The sequence below is a fragment of the Vicugna pacos genome, chromosome 22 (assembly GCF_048564905.1).
Source record: "Vicugna pacos chromosome 22, VicPac4, whole genome shotgun sequence".
Taxonomy (NCBI): Eukaryota; Metazoa; Chordata; class Mammalia; order Artiodactyla; family Camelidae; genus Vicugna; species Vicugna pacos.
The window spans coordinates 5,201,529-5,223,626 of NC_133008.1; the positions used below are offsets into that span (position 1 = coordinate 5,201,529).

The 22,098-nt window shown below is 42.7% G+C and overlaps 3 pseudogenes; 2 read left to right on the plus strand and 1 right to left on the minus strand.

The window, feature by feature from the left end:
• The first annotated feature begins 340 nt into the window (after window positions 1-340).
• Window positions 341-20,621, plus strand: LOC140688535 (saccharopine dehydrogenase-like oxidoreductase; annotated as a pseudogene).
• Window positions 6,185-6,728, minus strand: LOC102525775 (elongin-B pseudogene; annotated as a pseudogene).
• LOC140688530 (EMI domain-containing protein 1 pseudogene) lies at window positions 8,106-9,502 on the plus strand (annotated as a pseudogene).
• Window positions 20,622-22,098: the final 1,477 nt, after the last annotated feature.

A 22,098-nucleotide genomic window follows, 5' to 3' on the forward strand; every position in this document is an offset into this window, starting at 1 on the left:
AAGGCCCGTCATTTACATGTTCCTTGTGTTAGATTTTCTTTTAAAGGTTAGTAGTGTTTTTTAGCAGTCCTTACAATTAACTCCATTTTCCTTATAGTCTTTTTCTTTTTTATTACCTGGTTAAAAACCCTTTCGTCTTTTGTTTGAGAGGAAGAGTTAGCTTTCAATATATTTAGTAAATTTACCATCACTGGTTACTATGAAAAGAAAATCGGGGAAATGTAATACTGTATCAGGATTTGCTTAAGACAATTTATTTCTTATTTTAGGAAGACCAACGCTGTCATCTGAAGTCGGAATAATAATTTGTGATGTCACTAATCCAGCCTCACTTGATGAAATGGCTAAACCGGCAACATTTGTCCTCAATTGTGTACGACCGGTAAGTTATCAGCCTCTCTTTGCATCAGAACAACCTATTCATTTCTAGCAGAATCTGGTAATTTATATTCCAGAGAAATGTAAGGGCAGGGACAGAAGAGTTGATTCAGGGCCATAACCCCATATGGGGAATTCTCACTTCTTGTGACAAGCAAATGGATATGACCAAGGTCTCCTGAGAGAGAGAATGACACCAGACTCAAGGAATGCATGCTGGTTTATTTAGTGGTTACAGCTATAATTGCCAGACTTTTTAAAAACTGTATGCTCCTTAAAGAAAAAAGTTTGAGCATGTACCCTTAATCTAAATTTATTTATTTTTAATTACATTCTGTATTACTGTACCAGTATATATGTTAAAACTTGTACAGAGGTTCAAAAAGGACTTGTTTAGTTATTCAACAAATATTTCTTGAATGTTTATTATATGAACACTGCGTGAATCTAGGAACATCATGTGCCTAAAACCAAAAGTCCCTCACAGAGCCTTCAGTCAGTGGGAGAGACAGAGAAATAAGGTTGAAGCTGCAGGTAGTGACAAGTGCTTTGGAGAAAAATAAAACAGGGAAAGGAGGTAAAGAGATTGGTGCATCAGTCTCTGTAGATGGATGGTCAGGGAAGGTCTCTGTGAGGAATTGAAATTTGCATGTGGACCAGAATGAAGTGAGGGAGAAAACCACCTGAGTGTCTGAAGAGACGGGTCTTCCAGGAAAGAGCAGATACAAAGGTCCTGAGGTGAACATTTTCTTGGCAAGACCGAGGAATGTGCCAGAGGCCAGTGTGGTTGGGTGAGCTGGGCAGAGAGGTGGGAAGTTAGATGGAGAGGTACCCTGGAGCTAGGTCATTAGGTCTGAAAGGTCAAGATCAGGGTTTGAACTGTCTTCTAAATATGACAGACTCATTGAGTGGTTGATGCAAGGGCATGATCTGATCTACAGTTTTGAGATTCTTTGGCTTTTGAGAGGAAAAATAGATGGTAGAGGACCAAGAGTGGATAGTCGAAGCAAGCCAAGCACAGGGTAGGAGTGTTAGAGGTGCTGAGAAGTGGCTGAGTTCAGGTGTTTTGAGAGGACAATCATAGCTTCTGCTATTGGACTGGATGTGAGGGGGACACTTGGTCCATGGAACAGAGTGAATGTTGGTGACGTTTACTTTTCTGAGGAGGCTAACACAAGTGGCAAAACATTTGAAAACTAAGCATCTGAAAGTTATTGATAATTTGAAAAAAGTAAGCAGAAAGGTCTTTATGATTGTTATCAAGTAAAAATGTATTTAAATTGTTGTTTATTTTGATTTATTTCATTCTTAACTAGTTTAGGCTGTGATTCTGTAGTTTGTTGCTCGAATCACTGTCTTACGTACCTTCTCAGCCAACTCCCTAGTCCTTCCCTTCCCAGTGCCCTGGAAAAGCCCCAGACCTGGTTATTCCAGCTCCCTGCTCACTCTGTACCTGCACATCCCCCTGCTGACTGGCCCCACTTTAAATACGTGGGGACAAGCCTCCCCCAGGGCCTCAGCACCGCCAGCAGTCCTGCTCTGTTTCTCTAGGCGATTCTCCCCTACTCTCTGAAGCAGTTTTATAACTTCTTTTCCCCACACTTTTAGCATCCTGTTTCTTTTTCTGCACTCTTATCCGGTGATTTTCTTTCTTTCTTTTCACTGTGACAGTAGAAGCTGTCGGAAGAGACCTTCTTTTCCCACCACAGGTCTTCCTACACACCCACTTGCATCGCACCCTGACTCCTCTCACCTCTCATCGCAGGGCGCTGCCCCTGCTTCTACTGGGCGTGGGACTCAAAGCCTTCATGTTCACAGGTTTACAGTTATCATCATGTTTTCCCTCTCAATTGGGTTATTTCCCTCAACATACAAACATGGGATTATCTCTCCCATCGTAAGAAAAACCTCCCTTAGTTCTCCATACTCCTTCCACTGCTGCCATCTAGCAAACACCTGGAAAGAGCTCCCTTTACTTACTGTCTCTCCTTCCCCACCTCCTCCATCTCAAATGAGTCTTGTGAGGCTTTTTTCCTTCCTTCTCAAATGAAACTGCTGTTCCCAGGTCCCCCTGTCACATCCCATCAGCAGTTCTCTGTCCTCTTCTGAGTCCTGTCTCCTCACATTGCGCTCGCATTGCGCCCAGTCCATCACCCTCCCCTTTCCTCACATGGCCCTGAATTCTCGCCCTCTCCTAGCTATTTTTTATCCACCAGCTTTGCCTCAGTCTCCTCTTTTGGATCTTTTTATCCTCCTCCAAATGCCGGAGACTTCAGAGCTTAAGCCTTAGAAACTCTTCTCGGTTTATATTTCCTGACCACTTTTTTTATATTATTATTATTACTATTATTACTGCAGTAAAATATATATAAAACAAAATTACCTTTTTAACCATTTTTGAGTATACACTTCAGTGACATTAAGTGCGTTCATAATGCTGTGTTAACTGTCACCACTTTATTTCCAGAACTTTTTCAGACAAAGAAACTGTAACTGGGCCAGTATTTTTAAAAATTTTTTAAATGTTTTTTTCCTGAATGGAGGCACTGGGAATTGAACCCAGGACCTCATGCATGGTAAGCACATGCTCGATCACTGAGCTGTACCCTCCCTGCCGAGCCAGTAATTTTTAAACTGTGAAATCAAGTCAGTGGGTTGAGATCAGGCATTAAAAAGGAAGTATCAGATAAACTGAAATAGAAAATAGAGTGAATTACACATAATACTGGTAAATGACTGGCTCATGAACACTTTGTTTCAGCTAGGTATAGTCGTGCATGGAGCTGCTATGTGAAATGCATTTCTTAGGATTATGTCAGAAAGATCTGAAAGCCTTGGCTGTAAATACTGTATGTCAGTGAGGCCACATTAAGTTATTCCCAGTGAGAACCTGCCCCCTTAAACTCCAGACTGGTGGATCTAGCTACCGTCGTCTGGCTGGTTCCATGTGGATGATTCATGAGCATCTCTAGCTTTTGCCCCCTAAACCTGCTCACCCCTAAGTCCTAGTTGCATGGCTGTTTTCACTTTGTGATATGAATTATACTCCCAGGGGTAGATGTGCTAACTTTGCCAGGTGGGGGTCATAATTTGGTTTTTTGCAGATTTTTTTTTTTTACTCATTTCTCTAATCTGCAACAGTTTAATTAGTGAGAATCAAATGATATCTGTAAACCTGGTCAGGCATATGTAAACAAGCATTCTATCACAAAATACAGAAATGATTGAATGATTGCTTTTAAACATTATTCTTTATTGTCTCCTATGCCAGGAACTGGAGGAGAAAAAAACTGGTTTTGAGAGAAAGATGATGAATCTGATTTTGGACTGAGGTGAAACTGAGGTGTCTGCTAGATATTTTTGAATTAAGACAGGAAATACTTACAAAATAGTGGAATTATTTTTTTAAGTAAGTGAGGAAATCCGAGTGAAGAGAAAATAGTGGAGGGAAAATGAAGCCGAAGTGAAGTTGGTTTTGCCGCATGTCCTGTGCTCTGTGTGTCCTGACTTTTATAACAGAGGCCACAGCTACAGCACCTGCATCCCTGTGCAGCTCTGGAGAGAGAAGCCAGAAGCCATCGGCATGATGCAGCTGGAGTCAGGACAGTAGGTGAGGTTTTCCAGGGAGCATGTCTGGGGGGGCAAATCTCCTCCTCTAATGGACAAAGAAGCACCTGTGGGGCCCACTGCACATGCAGGTTACTGGCATCTACCCCAGAAAACCTGTTCCTGGGGAATCTGGGGGGACTGAGTAACCAGCGTGTTTAATGAGTGGCACAGGTGATTCTAGCACAGGCGGACTGCTGGCCAATTTGGGATATTTGGAGGTAAAATGACCAAGAGAAAGGCCAAGGAAACCCCTAAATGAGTTTCAAATGGTTCTGTGTAAAGATTACCCAAAGGGATCTATTGGGTACAGAAAGAAAATAGAATTTTGAGTTGTATTTATTTTAATCTCAACTTTGTTTCCATTATATGTATGTTTAAATGTATATTAATATAGTAGTCCATGTAAGTGATTTGTAAATAAATTCTATAGTTTAGTAGATGATGGATTTAAGCTGTGAACTTCAGTCTTGCTACCTTGAAAGCCCTTTTTTTTTTTTTTGCTGCAAAGCCATTTTGGTTAGCATTTTAAAAGTTTAATTGCTTTGTTCTTAAATATTTTAATATTGGTCTAGATGTTTCTGTATAGCTCTGACTCAGATTTTTTTTCTTGAATGTTTAGTTTCTGGAACTAATATATTGAAAGTATCATGTATCAGTATCATCAAGCTGCAGAATAGGAGGTTTATATCATTGGAAGCAGTGGCTCTGACTGCATTCCAGCAGATCTGGGAGTAATAGGTCCCAAAAATAGAATGAATGGTAATTATTGATTAATAAGCAGTCACGGAATTTGAAATAGAAAGACTTCATGTTTGTAACTGTGATGAAATAAAATCTGCTTGGCAAAAGAAACGTAACTATAAAAGGGGAGTGTTAAACACATGCTCTGTGTTTAATATAGCTACACTTATTAGAAATACTATTGACACTATTGTTTTTTGAGATATGGTTAGTCTTATAAGTGTTCGAATTAAGGAATTATCCATTGTTTCAATTTGGTTGTGGTTACAGCTGTAAAGTTTCTGGAAAAAAATTCAGCAGAGATTATGAATTCTAACTTGCTTTGTTTAGGAATTAATACATCTTAAAGTATACTTTATATAGATACTATAATTAGAAGTTTTAGTTTTTTTAGCCAACAAAGCTAGAAAGTATTGAACAAAGTTTTTGACATCTTTTTTCCTCATTTATAAAATGGAGACAATTTTAAAATGGAAAAAATCAAAACAGAATGAGAAAATTACTATGACAGTAAAAATAATGGATATTAGTAATGTGCATATGTAAAAAGTGTCCATCTAGAAAATGACTTGAAGCAAGAAAGTCCAGTTCTGTATAAATGATACTAGAGCTTGAGAAGATGATAACTTTTCCAATTTATATTGAAAAGACTGGCAAAGATAGCATGGTACACACGCGCACATGCACACACACACACACACGCATAAAGAAGAAAGCCACAAATCAGTCTTGCTTGTGAAATTAATAGTAAAAAGAATGTGCTAAATAGAATTTTAATAAATTCCAATGGCATTTTAAAAGAATAATATATCAAGGCCGAGGTTTATTAGGAAGTTACATAATCACATCAGAATATCAAAGGCAAAAAGCTATATGCACATTTCAATAAATGATTTGAAAATTCATGCCATTTGCTAACTTTTGATTTTTAGAAATTGAGTAATAGAATACTTTCCTAACACAATCAATGTCAGAAAGTAGTGGCCAAGATCATACTTAATGATGAAACACTGCAACCATGCCCAGTAAAGAGAAGGGCATGAATTGAACATCTTTAAAATATTTATTTAGTCTTCCAATCCATGGATCTGGTATATTTCCATTTATTAAAAATCTCCAATTACTAAAAAGTTTAGCTTTTTTTCATGATGGTCCTATGTATTTCTTATAGAGGTTATTCTTAAATATTTGACAGTTTTTATTTTGAATAAGTCATTTTCTTTTTAAGGGAGAAATACTACTTTAAGATTTGTTTTCCCTCAGAGAAGCAAGATGGCAGATTTAAAACTTTGTTTCCAGATACTGAAACTTAAGAGTCAGCATTTTAACTACCCCAGCTGATTTGGGGGAGGGTCCTGCAGACTGTTTTGGGGGGAGGAGCCACTTGGGGGAGCCACTTGGGGTGGCTCTAGGCTGTGGATCCCCCATGGAACCCTCCCAAACCAACACACTGGCTCTAGCTGGGAACCAGCCTGCTGGGAGGGGGCCATTCTGAAGGCTGGCCTGAGAGATAGCTGGATCCAGAGGGCTTGTCCATCAGGCCAGCCTGGTAGGCCTGAGGAGTGGGCTGGAGTGGGCCCCATCCCAGTGAGGGTGCGCAGAAAGAGGAAGCAACAGGGCACACATCCAGATTTCTTTTATTGGGGGAAAGGGGGGCACCGAGGCAGCCCACTCCCTGCACAGCTTGTCCATTGGCTCTGCTTCCTGAGTCCTGTGGCTTCATCACGTCTGGCAACTGGGGCGGGCTGGAGAGGGGCTCAGTGCTCAGGAACTCAGGGGCATTAGCTGCCTGGAAGTCTGGCCTCATGGCCACTGGGGCCTGCAGCCATGCTGTCTGGCTAGTGAAGCCACACTTCGCCCAATGTCTTGCTGTCAGCCAAAAGCTGGTCATCTAGTGGCCGCTTGAGGATGCCCTGGACACTGCACTTCAGCTGAAACACGATGCTTGACTCCATAGTGTCAGTGAAGACGGCAGTCTTGTGGCACCGGATCATGAGAAACACATCCTGGGGGTGGCAGGCCATGTGAGCTTGGAACCTGGGGGGTCCCCCAGGTGGCTTGGTGCCCCCCAGCTGATGTCTGATGCGGGTGGTTCCCATCTGTATTGTCACTGCTTTAGGTGGCGCATGTTCTTTCTGTGGAGAGCCTTAGCTCACAAAGCCGTATTCTGTTAACCCTCAGAATCATCTCTAGTGAGTTGATTTTAATCTAGGCTTAAGTTTTCCTCAGCGGTCAGACTAGCAGCATTTATGTGGCTTTGGTTCTCTTCTACTGTCACATCATTGTTGATGATGTGGTCATTCATTACCTGGCTCAGTGTGAACTTCCTAAGGCCCCATGCTTTAATTTTCTCTTGGAATTAAGGAAACTAGTAACATTGTCTCTTAAGAATTTGATATATTTCATTTTACCAGATTTTGAGAGTTAGCTAATCCATTATGTTTTTCTTTTGTCTTACTGCTCTTGATAAGCTCAAAAATTATTAAGTACTTAAACCACTATCTCTATATATTAGTCCCCATGGTTAATTGATTTCTCCCCTTTTTTCTGGTCTTGGTTTTCTATTTTTATTTTTTACTCATTATATTTTTATTTAATTAAAACAGCCTTCCTGTAGCATTTTATAAGTCGTCACAAAGGCCCATTTTGGTAGGTTTTCTGTACATTCATTGTAAGTCACTACTAATAAGTCTTGAAAACTCTCATATTGGAAAATAGAATAATTCCCATGGATGTGGTTTTGAGAACCTACGGCCTTCCAGAATGAGTGAGCTAGATTGTTGCCTTACTGGAAGAGACTTTCAGCACTGTCAGTCTGAATGCTAGAAAAGATGTTGTCAGTACCAACTGTCAGTTTATGCTAAACTACTCTCCTTTTGACAATTTACCTGGTTTTAGTTCCTTAAGTCTGTTTACAATAACCTATTAATACTGTTATATGTGCAGATTTTTCTAATTATATCAGCTGTAGGCTTAATAAAAATGTTCCTTAAATAAATGGGAATCAATTATTATTATTTGTCCTGGGTCAGTAGATTTTTATTTGATTTAACTTTTACCATTTTCTCCCTCTTTTAGGCACACTGACTGTTATGGAAAGTCTCCTGACTTTATATTCAGGACCTGAGGTTAGTTTTGGTTTGTCCCATGTTTTCTATGTTAATATTGAAAGTATTTTGGAAATGAAACACTCCTGTTAAATAGGATTTAGATTAAGTTTTATATATAGTTGTAATTTTTAGTGTATGAAAGTCACTGTGCCTAATTTTAAAAAGATGGCTGAGAATTATTTTGATTTAAAATAGACTTTGTTGGGCCCTGCACCCGCCTCCTGCCTGTTTTCCTGCCGCTGCACTGGGGGCCTGGAACTGGGATCCATGCATCCTGGGGACAAGGGTGGAGACGCCAGGCTGGGGTGCTGGATGCTACTCTGCTTCAGGCTCCTGCTCGCTGGGGGCAGCGTTGCGTGGCGCATAGGGGACCGCGTTCTCTGCACGCAGGAACTGGTGCTCATTCATGGTGACCTGCGCCATCTCGTGCCATGTGCAGAATGGCTCCTACCTTCAGCGAGTGTCGCAGAATTGCCCTTGGCCTCTGAGCTGCCCTGGGAACAGCTACAGAACTGTGGTGAGACCCGCACACAAGGTGACATACAAGACAGTGATGGCCTGCGAGTGGAGGTGATGCCCTGGGCACATGGGGGTGAGCTGTGGGGCAGTTTCAAGCTCCTCAGGCCCCGTGGAGCCCGGGTGGCTGGGCAGCACCGTGCAACGGATGGCATTTTGGCCTGTAGCCTTCTCAGGTTGTCTCAACTGCAGCAAAGTGTCGGAGCTGATGGTGTGGCTGAAGCTGCTGGAGGCCAAGGTAGCAGTGCTGACTGCCACCAAGTGGGCAGTGCCCCTGACCCCAGTTGCCCCCGACCCCAGTTTCTCCCAAGGACCCCGCCCTGATCTGGGGCTCCCCAGCTGTCCAGGGCAGCCCTGGAGATGGAAGCTTCCAGAGAAAATGTGAAGGCCTCACTGTTCCTGGAGATGATTGAGTTGGTGCCTGGGTGCTTCATGGGCCCACTGGCCCAAAGGGAGACCCTGGCAGCTTGGGCCAGTGGGGATGAGGGACCTGCCAGGTCTGCAGGGCCCCCAAAGGAGCCCTGGCCAGGCCGGAGCTGTGGGTGCCCTTAGAGAGAGGGGACCTCCAGGCCTTCCAGGGCCACTTAGGCCCCTGGACCCCCAACCCCTGTTAGACCACAATCCACCTGGATCTCCCAGCAAGAGGAACCATTTCTGTCCAACACCTTCACTGAGACCAGCAGCCACTGGCTCATGGGTCCTCCTGGACCTCCTGGTCCCATTGGCATCCCTGGGAGTTTTGCACACATGGGACCCTCAGGCCCCTCTGGACTCAAAGGAATCTTCAGCCACCCAGGAGGGAAGGGCGAGAGAGGACTGTGTGGGGAGCTGGCTCCTCAAGGCTCCATGGGGCAGTGGGGAAATCCCGGCCCCAGAGGAGACCCTGGTGAGAAGAGCCACTGTGGAGAGGGGCTGCACCAGCTATGTGAGGCTTTGAGGATTTTAGCTGAGAGGGTTTTAATCTTGGAAGCAATGATTGCGCTCTACAAACAAGAGGTGTTGGGGCAGGCCCTGCTGGCACAGGCACCCCCAGCCTCCTGCAGGGCAAGAAGGGAGGACACACAGCCGACTACCGTATCATGGCCCCCAGGAACCAAAACAATAGTGACTGAGAGTGGCGGTGGGCCCTCGGGATTGGCTGGACCTGGCTTCCCTGCCCAGCCTGGGCTTGGCCAGCTGCCTCCAGGGTCCTACTGTCCATATTTATCAATATTCTCAGGGTCCCTTCTGCCGCCTAGGCCTTTGTGTTGGGCAAGCCTTGGTTCTGGCACCCTGTGTGTGTCTGCCTCCCATGGGGCTGAGCAGGGACTGGGGCCTGAGAGAGAGGTGTGGCCCAAGTGAGATGTGAGGCCTGGCTCAGGGCCTAGGCCTCAGTTTCCTTCTGCAAAGGGGTGATGCAGGCCTGCGGGGTGGGGATGGCTGGTGTGGAACTTCTGTCTTCTTATCCACTGCCTGGCCCTCCAGGCCCCAAGCAACTGAGGGAGTCAGAACTCCCTCCAGCACAGGCAGGGGTGATGAGGGAGGGCAGTGGCAGCTCCCTCTTCTTCCCAGCCAAACCTGGGGGTGTGCCTTTACTTCTCTTCTACTTGTTTTCCTGTGCTCATTTCCCTGAGGTCAAGTGACCTGATCTGACTGGACCTTCAGGGCTCCTAGTCTCAGTCTCAGTTCTGACCCCTGAGCCCTCAGTCCCTCCCGTGGCCAGGTAGAGGGGGGTATATGGAGAGGGAGGGGCCCCCTGCTTCCAGAAACACTTGTGACAGACACCAGGAGGTAGATGTGTACCAGCCAGTAGAGGCCCCCAGCGCAATTTCCCCCAGAAGAAAACATAAAATAGACTTTGTTTACAAGAGCTGCACAATTCATTCTATCAGAATGAATTACCATCACCCTAACACTAAAGATCGCCCTTTGTTTTGTGATGAATGTGGTCAGTCAAGAGCGTTGTCACCTTTGTGCAAATCAGTGCATTTTTATCATGTGCCTAACTTGGAGCTAGGTGCTCCTGTGACCACACAAGAAGTGTATGATGTAAATGAAACCTTATTGAATATACGGTCTATTAGAGAACATAAGGTAGTTGTACTTCTGGGAAAGGACCATGCTTTATGATAGCATTTTCATGGCCAGTGCTGTCTGACCCAATTTGTGTTTGTAGTTGAGGCTTCATAAGTATTTGTTGTCTTTAAATACATTCAGTATTTCAAATATTGTGTAGTAGTGCAAGGTAGTGTGGCACATAATGAGTAAGATGCAAACCCTGCCCTTAAAGGGGTAATGATTTGGCTCAGTAGGAGATGAGCAGGCTTGTGATTAGAGTGGCAGGTGAACCGCTGTGGGATTCTGAGAATGGAGACAACATCCCGGTGGGGAAGGCTAGAGGCGAAGGGTGTTTGGTAGAAGCTGAGATATAGACTGATTTTTAAAGATTGGTGCTGAGGAGCTGTGGGTTAGGGAGAGGAAATAGTTTAATAAAGATGAAACTGGGATGGTGTGGAGCGTGTTGAAGAATGGTTCTGTTTGTCTGGGTTATGGGTTCAGATTAATGAACACAGAGAACTCTAAACCGTGCTAAAATGCATGGGTACAGAGAGTATCCCCAGGAGCGTCAGAATAAAGGGAGACACTGGTGGGCCTGAGTCACTGGGAGTGTCTCACAGAGGCCTTGTTAAGTTTGACCTTGAACAGTGACCAGTGTCTGGAAGGGCAGAGGCAGCAGCCTAAACAGTGGCTTCAAAGTAAGTCCAGGAGACGTGCGTGGACCCCAGGCAGCGCGTGTTAGCAGCTCAGCTCCCTGGGAGGGGGTGTGCACTCGAGCCGCAGAGCGCGCTCAGCACGTGTGAGGGCCTGGGTTCCGTCCCAGCACTTCCTCTACATACAAGTGAGTAAATACCCATTAATACCTCCCCCTCAAAAAGCAAAGAAACAAACAAACAACAAAGAGAAACTCACCTGGTTTAAACCAACAAAACGAAAAGGAGTGTGTTGATTCACATAACCAGATGTCTGCAAGTAAATAGTGCGGCTGGATCTAGATGTTTAAGTGGTATTACCAGAAGCCTTTTTTTTTTTTTTTTGTCCCTTTTCTCTTCCTGTCTCTTCATTTCTTCTATGTTCTGGGTATGTGGGCTCTCTCAATGACTGGGAAGGTGCTGGTAGCCCCAGGTATATACATTGTCCTTAAAGTTCACGATTTCCTAGGAACAGCTGCCAGAGTTTGTATATCCGATGATGGGGAGGTGAGTCAAGCACTGGGTCCTCTGGTCATCCTCAAGCCTGTCAGTGCAACCTGGGGTAGCAGAGTAATCAGATTGCCCTGGCCTGAGTCATGGGCCTCCGGAAGGGGGATCATAGGGCCAAGCCCTTCTGAACAACAGGGAACAAATTCCAAATAGAAAAGAGTTTTGTAAGCAGAAGATGGGGCAGGGGTTATAGGGAATTAGTGCATTGCTGACAAAAAACAGATGCCCACCCCGAGGAGGCAGGGAGAAAACAGGTAGAGTGGGAGAGGGGCTTCCTGGAAAGAGCAGCAGGAGTCACTCTACAACAGGAGATGGTGGCCGTGCCCACTTCATGCAGTTGTTGAGGATTCAATTAGTCATAGTCAGTGAATACAAGTCAGGACAGTGGCTGGCACATAATAATCACTCAGCAAGTGTCATTAAGTATTATTATTATAAGGGCTCAAAGCTGGGGCTTACTTCAGGACCAGGTGGTTGAAGCATCCACATCAGCGCAGCTCCCTGATTCCCCGTAAAGCAAAGTACAGAGCCTTCATCTCACAGGGGTTGGGCGGAAATAACTCCCTTGAATCTCTACATCCCTTGGAACTGGGTTGCTCTCCTGCCCCTTCTTATCCTCCTTTTCCCCTTAAGCTTTTTAATTTTGCATGAAAAACTGAACCATAGACTATCTGTTAGACCATGAAACAAGACTCAGAAATTCATGGTTTGAAATCACGTAGTCAGGAACAGCGCTGTGCAGTAGTGGTCCCCACGGTGATGAAGGTGCTCCATGCGTGCTGTGTGATGGCTTCCGTGCTGCGCGGTGTAGCTGGAGAGCGGGGCTCAGCCCGCGACCCATGCTTACATGGCTGCAGGGAAGGGGTGGCTTACACTTGGACAGGGGTGTGCGGCAGAGACCACACGTGGCCCGCACAGCCTGAAAATCGTAGTTTGGCCTTTCACAGGAACAGTTTGCTGGCCCCTTTTCTAGAGTGTTTTAAACTATAATGCAGTTCTACTAGAAATCAGTGAGGAGACAACAAGAATTCAACCTCTTCACTTCTCACAGGTTCCTGGGGTTTTCTGCTTTTTAAGTCAGTTTTGGTAGTTTGTGTCCACATTAGCTCTCTAGGACTGCTGTAATAGGGTACCACAACTTGGGTTGCTGAAACAACAGGTGTTTACTGTTCTCGCAGTTCTGGAGGCTGGAAGTCCAAGATCAAGGTGTTGGCAGGTTGGTTTCTTCCCAGGGCTGTGAAGGAGCATCTGTCCATGTGTCCTTCCTGGCTTCTGGTGGTTTGCCGGCGGTCTTTGGCGTTCCTTAGTCTGCAGATGGTTTGCTCCAACCTCTCTCTCATCTTCCCAAGATGTGAGTCTGCATGCAAATTTCCCCTTTCTGTAAGGACACCAGTGGGTTTGGATTAGGGGCCCACCTGCTCCAGTATGGCTTCAGCTTACATCTATAGCAACCCTGTTTCCAAATAATGTCATGTTCTGGGGTACTGGGGGTTGGGTCTTCAACATACGAGTTTGAGGGAGCACACAGGTTAATCCATAACGGTGTCTTTCTAGGAATTTGTCCGTTTCACCTAGGTCGTCTAACTGGGTGACATACAGTTGTTTGTAGTATTGCCTTGCACCTCTTTCTATGTCTGGAAGGTTGGTAGTGCCCCTTTCACTCCTGGTTTTAGTGGTTTGAGTTTCTCTCTCTCTCTCTCTGTCTCTCTCTCTTTCTGTCTCTCTGTCTAGCTAAAGGTTTTGAAATTTGGTTGATTTCTTCAGAGAACCAATTTTTGGTTTTGCTTTCTCTGTTGTTTTTCTGTTCTCTCTTTTGTTTATTTCTGCTCTAGTCGTTATTGTTGCTGGTTACACCAATAATACAAAAATCAGTTGCATTTCTGTATACCAGCCGCCATTATAAAATGAGTTTCTTAAAAAGAGAGACTATAGGAGTTTTTAAAAATTAAGTACTTAAGTAAACAATCTTATGGTAACCAGGGGTAAGGGATAAACTCAAGATTTGCAAATATTAACTACTATATATGAAACAGGTAAAAAATTTATTTTGTATAGCACAGGAACTATAGTCCATTTCTTGTAATAACCTATAGTGAAAAAGAATATGAAAACAAAAATATGTTTGTATATGTATGACTGAAACACTATGCTGTACACCAAAAATTGACACATTATAACTGACTACTTCAATTTAAAAAAATCAAGTACTTAAGAATAAGTGATATAAAATATACAAGATTTCTATGAAGAAAACTATAAAATGTTATACAGAGACCTTAAAGAAGACAAATAAATGGAAAAATTCACCATTATTCATGGATCGGAAGACTTGATGTTGTTAAAATGTCAGTTTTCCTTAAATTGATTTATAATCCCACATAATTCCAGTCAGAATCTCAAGCAGATTTTTTTTTTTTTGCTTATTTGTTTTATTCTGGTGTGCAAGTTGACAAGCTAAATCTAAAATGTCTATGGAGATGCAGAGGGCCCAGAATAGCCAAGATGTTCTTAAAGGAGAATAAGGTAGAAAGATGCTCTCAAATATCAAGACTCCTTATTAAGTCAGTGTGTTGGCAGGGGCGCACTGCTAGCCCAGGGGACAGGATGAAGGGCTCAGAGTAGTTCATGCCTGAGCGAGTACTTGACTTATGGTAAAGGGGCTTTTCAGGAGATGATGGGCATCCATATGGAGAAAAAATGAAATTGGACTCATACTTTGCACCATGTACACAAATCAACTTTAGGTGGATTATAGACCTGGAGGCATAAGGAAGAACAGTAAGCTTTGAGAAGATGACATATTTCATGGCCTCAAGGTCAGGAATGGGGAATGGCTTCCATTTTTCACAAGTAAATTTTATTAGTTTATTTTTATTGAGGTATCCTTGACAGATAACAGTGTACTATTCAGGTGTACAACATAGTGATTCCATATTTGTGTATATTACAGAATGATCACTGCTAGTTAGCACCCATCACCACACTTGATTACAAATTGTTTTCCTTGTGATGAGAACTTTAAAAATCTTCTCTCTTAGCAAATTTCTAATATGCTGTATAGTATTAACTGTAGTCACTAAGCTGTACAGGGAATGACTGCTTAAAAAAGACACAGAGGCATTAAATACAAGGAAACATTGATACATTTGTATAAATTTAAAACTGAAAGTGTCTGTTTATCAAAAAATGCCACTGAGAAAATGGAAAGTTCAGTTGCACAGTAGGAGGTACTCTAACAGATGATGAATCCCAACAGCACAATTTTGAGCAAAAGAAGCCAAACTCAAAGAATATACACAGTATGCTTCCATTTCTGTAAAATTCTGAAACAAGCAAAGCTCGCTGTGCTGTTTAGGAATGAATACTTACTTAGATAGTAAAACTCCAAAGAAAAGCAAGGATTTTTCTTGATTACCACAAAGGCCTTCTGGGCTTACATAGAAGTTTGCTTTATAATTTCATTAAATTATACATTTGTATTTTAAATACCTCTCTTTCTATTTTTCAATGAAATCAAGTAAAAACTGTTTTTAAATGAAATGTAATGTTTGACTTTTTGATGGCTTATATTTATAAGAAATTATCCTTAGATTTTCAAAAACTTTTCTCCTGATTTTTGGAAGTCTTTGCAAATAGGTCACATTGGCTAGGCACAGATTTAGGATAGTTTCACAAATTCTTAAGACTTTTAGCTCTGTTTTAGTTTTAACAAAACAGAAGAAATTAATCTGCACCAAAATGGAAATCAGGTTGGTGTCTCCCTACCTTTCAGTTTCACCAAAGCTGTGAAATGAAATCCTGACTCTTTTGATGGTTTTATTGTTTCTTTTATTCTGCTTAAAGCAATCAGTGGTGTCTTCACACCTGCCTTACTGGTACTCCTCTTTCAAAGCCTTGTGATGAAGTTGGTTTTGGATCTTTCTAAATGACTTAGTTCATTCAAACAAGGTAGATGGTATATAAGGCAGGACATAACACAGTCATGTACAATCCAAATTATAAATGAAATTTAAAATATTTACATAATAGAGAATTAAAAGGCCCACCTGGGAGTTAGGTAAAGAAGGGACAGTAGTAAGGCAGTACTTGCTGAGATTACAACCTCCCCTGTGCTGTCCTTTCTGCCAGTCATATCTTTTCTTTTTTTTTTTTTTTTGGCAGTTTTTTTTTTTTTTAATTAATGGAGGTACTGGGGCTTGAACCCAGGACCTCATGCATGGTAAACACTCACACTACCACTGAGCTAAACCCTCCCCTCTGCCAGTCATTTCTAATTAGAGTTGGAGGTATGGGTTGTGGGAGGTGTAATAGTATTGGAAGGAATGGAAAGCACCAAGAGCTAAGAATCTCATCAAAGAGATGAAAAATAAATGGATGAATGAGGGTCCGGGTAAGATCCAACAAGGATTCGATGCTGGATACAGTACCAGAAAGAAATTGAAGTAGAGAAAGCAATTAAAATATAAATCATACTAGTAAGCCTTAAAATTAAAAAAAAAAGTTTTAAAAAGCCTTCTATGGAACACATTCATGTAACTTGGGTCTAGAATGAGGGGTGTTGGGGGCAGGTGGGGCACCAGATACACAGGGAAGGACCTGATGGACAGTGCGTTATTTATGCATGCGTAATTGTGCTCATGAACATAGCTTGAAATTTTGAAGAATCAACATTGGCAAAGGGACTAGAGAGGCTAATTTTAAAGGTGCGTGGTCAATTAGTTGAGTGAAAATGATGAAGGGAAACTCACTGTCTTAAAGAAACAGAAATAATGGTATAAGGAAAGAAAAAGGGGCGTATGTTGTAAATATGTAAATGGGGTGTAGATAGTGACTGTGATCACAATAATGAGTGTTACTGCTGCCTCACTGGTCATGGACATTCACCTCAGGCTTGTTAAATAAAGGATTGTGCCTTGCTCAAATAGAGGTGAAATGTTGTTTGTATTAATTATGTTACTTGGTTTTACATTTGAGTAATTATCCCTTAAGATATGTTTCTTTAATTCTTGAATTATTTCGTCAGGGGTTATGCATTCATGATGGTACCTGGAAGTCAGCAGTTTATGGTTTTGGAGATCAGAGTTATTTCAAAAAACTGAAATGAGTCAAATCTGAAGCCTGTCCCCATTGTTAGCCCCAAATTGAAAAGAAAGTATGTTATCTCAAAATCTGTTCTTTGGTTTATCCAATCTAAGCGTATTGTTGTTGATCAGGTTGTTAATAACATACACTGTTAAGAAAAGCTGAGAGACTTTTTTTTCTTATATAGTGGTCGTGTTTCTAGGCACCATTTCTTCCTAAGGGCACGTAGCTCTCCTTTTACAATGGAAACCACCTGGAGGCTGTGTTGAGCATCAGTCCCACTTTGGCTGCATACACTGTGTTCATTTTTCTGTTGTGTCCAGATGGCCCAGGAGATTGCAAATGCCCCAAGGACATGTGCCTCCCATCACATTGTCCTCCTCAGCGGGGAGCCAGCATCTTCCTCACTCCCCAGCTGGGGCCTGCACTGAGCAGGACCCAGGGCTGAGCTCCTTAGGGCAGAGGCTAGATCTGGTCTTCTCCCTGTCCCCAGTCCCCAGAGGGACTGGCATATGAGACCTGCCTCCAGGGAAGTCTGAGGGATGGCCTCTTCTGCACCCCTGCAGCCCCAGCTTCAGAATGCAGTCACCATGATCGGGTCCTGAGCCTTGCTCCGTGCAAATGGGAGCAGCGGATCTACACGGAGCAGGGCAGGAGGAGACTGTGCACCGTGCGCTGCCAGCTGGAACATGAGAAAGAACCCTGGAGCCCTGGTAGCCTTCCCCTTCATGAAGGAGGGGGCAGCCCCAGCCCTGGCCGCACAGCGCCTTCATGAGCATTAGATGAAAGCACTCCCATGTGTGTGTGGGTAAGGACAGGGGGTCCCCGCTGGGCACATGCCACAGGAGCACAGCTTGGTGAGGGGACAGCCGCTGTGGGGAGAAGAGGTCACCATCCTATGGACTGATGCAGCCCAACTCCAGGTGGCCAGCTTGGTGCGTGGAGTGTGGGCTGGGTTTCGGCTCCCACTCACCCTTTTAGAGCCACAGCCCTGGGCAAGAATTAACCCTGACAAAGGCAGAGATCTTACCCTGAACCTGTGAGCCTGGCCCCTGGCCTCCCCTCTTCTCCCCGCTGTTGGATCCCAGCTCACCCCACCTCCCCAGCCCTGGCTACCCCCTCTGGGTATCAGTCCCTGGGGGTCTAAGCTGGAGGGTCCACCCCCCCCGTCCAGGCTCTGGAGGCTATGAACAGGTGGCTGTGGGAGCTGTACCCAAGAGTGAGGGTGTCTTTGACATCGTCTTTGTGACCAACAACCACGCTCAGGTGGGCATCCGTCTCATCAACAGCATCAACACCATGGGGAGCATGAGGGGTCTGACCAATGACGTGGCCCCAGTGAACTCCCGGGGCTGGGGCCGCACCTCTGCAGGGTGCAGGTGCACCCACTGGAGCCTCAAGCCCAGCGGGGAGCTGGTGAGCTGGCTTTTTCATAGGAGACTTTTGTAGTGAGTTCAGGATTGTTTTCAAATGTAAATAAAATATAATTAATACCTTACCCTAAACTTAGGTATTTCATCTATCATAATATATTTGGACTCTGGGAAAAATTAATTTTATGAATTTTCACTATCAAGATCAAAATTAAACATCAGTTAAATTTTATGCAATAAGACTGTGATTATCTTATGTAGATTAATCAATCAATCTCCTAATAGTATTTATGTGTGAGAGCTCTGAAATCAGAGTTCAGCTATTGAAATGAGTGTCCTTTTTGTCATTATCTAGGGAAATGGATGGGGTGTAAAGTGGTTAAACTATCTGTGTTAAGTGCCCATGGTGTGAAGGGTACTACATTGTTCCAACTTGTCACTTGCTTGGGTGTGAGTGTAGGTGTAGAGAACAAAGGACAAATACTGAAGTAAATTTTAATTAAGAGTAGATCTGCCACCTTCGTTCCTATTACTGACTCAAGAAGAGTTAAGGTTTTTATTCAGAAACTTACCAGTTAAAGCTGTGGGCACTGTAAGTAGAGAAGGTGTAACGTGGGTCTGTCTTGCAGGTGGCCGCCAAGCTCTTACTGCAGAGAACTCACCGGTTATTCCAGTCCTTTCTTGGGAGCAGATGTATACGTGTTGTGAAGTGGACTCAGTGTTACTTGCGTGAAAATTTAGAGCAATCACCTGCAAGTGTATATGATTCATTTTTTACCAAAGAGTATTCTGTGTTTATTTCAGTTCCCTTATTTGTTTAATGTAGGATTGTAATATTTATGAAGCAATAAAAGAAAGAGCTAAATAATGCATGTTTTAGTTCCTGGAAGCATAAAGAATTAGTAGCATAGAGCATTTTGCATTTTGTGGGGGTGGTGACAGCCTCCTCCCGTAATTCAAATCTGGCCTGCTGAATACCTGTTCCGGCAGCAAGTTCAGTTTGGGAGATTCTGGTGCTGTAAACACCTGACAATCCTGTTGAGAATTTCAGCTGCTGGAATCCCCTGCCTGTGGCTTATGGAGCTGTCTGCCTTCTCTCTTCTCTCCTTACTGCCTCTGAAGTGTCCTCCTACTCCTTTTGCTGAGGGAAGTAATTACTCGCACTGCCGAGGCTTGAAGAGGAAGCTATCTCAAGTTAAAAAATAGTATTTTCTCATTGAAGAGGTTTAAAGTGGAGCCTGCATTCTAGAATGTATAGTTGCTAAACTCTGGTATATTATGGAATTTTTATAGATGGATTATATGGACTTTTGTGTTCGAGTAGGGGAAGCTAATTAGCATTTGCAACAATTTCTTTTCAAAAATGGCTTCCCAGTATCTGGTTTCTCAGCTGGCTTTTAGAACATAACACATTAATAAAGTGGAAACTGCTTTTGTTTGATATTTATGACTATAGAGTAAGTTCTAAGTAGGTAACATTCTTGTTTTACTTAGTCTAAGAAAGTAGGGAGTGACATCCTGGCTTTATATGCTTTACTTAGGTTCAGTATGCTGCTGCTGTGACTATGGGAGGCAGCACTTCTGTAATTTTATTTTCTCAGTCGAAGTACATTCAGTTACAATGTGTCTGTCTCTGGTGCACATCACAACGTCCCAGTCGTGCATATACATACATATATTTGTTTTCATATTTTTTCCATTAAAGGTTATTACAAGATATTGAACATGGTTCCCTGTGCTATACAAAAGAAACTTTTTTAAAAATCCATTTTTATATATAGGGGCTAACATTTGTAAATCTCAAACTCCAAATTTATCCCCTCCCACCCCCTTTCCCCAGTAACCATAAGATTTTTAAGTCTGTGAGTCTGTTTTATAGATGAGTTCACAGTGTCTTTTTTTTTTTTAGATATCACATATGAGTGATACCATATGGTGTTTTTCTTTCTCTTTCTGGCTTACTTCACTTAGAATGATGATCTCCAGGTCCATCCATGTTGTTGCAAATGGCATTATTTTATTATTTTCTTATGGCAGAGTAGTATTCCATTGTATAAATATACCACATCTTCTTTATCCAGTCATCTGTTGAAGGATATTTAGGTTATTTCCATATCTTGGCTATTGTAAATAGTGCTGCTATGAACATTGGTGTGCAGATGTCTTTTCAATTTAGAGTTCCCTCCAGATACATACCCAGGAGTGGGATTGCTGGGTCGTATAGTAAGTCTACTTTTAGTCTTTTGAGGAATCTCCATACTGTTTTCCACAGTGGCTGTGCCAAACTGCATTCCCACCAGCAGTGCAGAAGGGTTCCCTTTTCTCCATGCCCCCTCCAGTGTTTATCATTCAGGCATTACCTCTGTTATTAAGGTGATGTTTGCTGCACTTTTCTTTTTATTCTTTATGAGGTTTGGCATTGGAAGGCAACTTCTCATAAAAGTAATATTTTAATGAAATTAGACCTTTAGAAGTATTTTCCATGAATTTTAAAAAAATCACCTAAGATTTTTTTCTTCCTTTGGCCCTTCTCCTTTGGTTATTTTTCAAAACAAGGTCCAATACAAAACTAGGTAACCTTTTTCTTGTATCCAGGTGTCTGAAGTAATACTTCTCTTTATTTTGTTTGTATGTTTACTCAGTGCAGTGACAATTATAGCTAAGACTTGCTGGAGCACTTCCTGTGTTTCAGATACTGCTTTATGTCCTTTACATAAATTAGATTACTGAATCTTTCCAAATATTCCTTGAGGTAGGTGTTCTCTTCATTTTACAGATGAGGAAAGTGAATCACAGGGATGCTAAGAGCTTTGCCAAAACCCTATAGTGTGTAAATGACCAAGCTAGGAGAAGAACCCAGCCTTCTGGCTGCAGGAATGGTATTCTCTTTACCTCACAGAGATTTCAAATATTTTTATTCTTTTGTTTTTCTCCTTTGTTATCTCCTCCTTCTCACCTCCTCTCTCCCTCTCTCCCATGCTTCCCTTTCCATTCCTTCTTCCCCACACCCTGGATCCCCATGGTAGACAGACTGAATCACCACCTGTCCAGTATCCTCCATGATGTGACTGCTTCAGGCACTTCAGATTTAACACATCAAAATCTAACCTTCTTTCCCCCAAACCCTCTTCTGCCTTCTCTGTTTCCCATCTCAGTTGGTGACACTATCATCTGCCCAGTCATGAACATAAACAACATTCTAGAGTTTTCTCTAGATCTATCACAACTACCTTAGTTCAGGCTCTTAACTCTCTCTCTCTTTTACCTTCTAATTGTGGTAAAATAGATATGACATAAAATTTACCATCTTAACCATTTTAAGTGTTCAATAGTACCAAGTTTACCCATATTGTTATACAGCCGCCACCACCATCATCCATTTCCAGAATTCTTTCCATCTTACAAAACTAAAACTCTATACCCATGAAAAAAAGAACTCTCCTTTACCCCTTTTCCCCAGTGCTTGGCAGACATCATTCTACTTTGTCTCTGTGGGCTTGCGCACACTACCTGCCTCATGAGTGGAATCATGCAGTATTGTCATTCTGTGATTGGTTTATTTTTCATAGCATGATGTCTTCAGAGTTCATCCATGTTGCAGCATGTGTCAGGATTTGCTTTCTTTTTGAGGCTGAATAACATTCCCTTGTATATACAGTCATCCCTTGGTATCTGTAAGGGGTTGGTTCCAGGATCCCCCACAGACTCCAAGACCCATGAGACTCACATTCCTTACATAACATGGCATAGTATTTACATATAACCTGTGGACACTGTTCTGTATACTACAGATCACCTCTGGATTACTTTATCACACCTGATACAGTGTAAATGCCGTGTAAATAATTATAAATGCAATGTAAATGCTATGTATATAGTTGCTGGCATGAGGCAAATTCAAGTTTTGCTCTTTGGAAATTTCTGGAGTTTTTTTTCAAATAATTTTGATTCACCATTGACTGAATCTGTGGATGTGAAACCATGGCTACTGAGAGCTGACTGTATATACCATATCATGCTTGTCAATTCACCTGTCCATGCACACTTGGG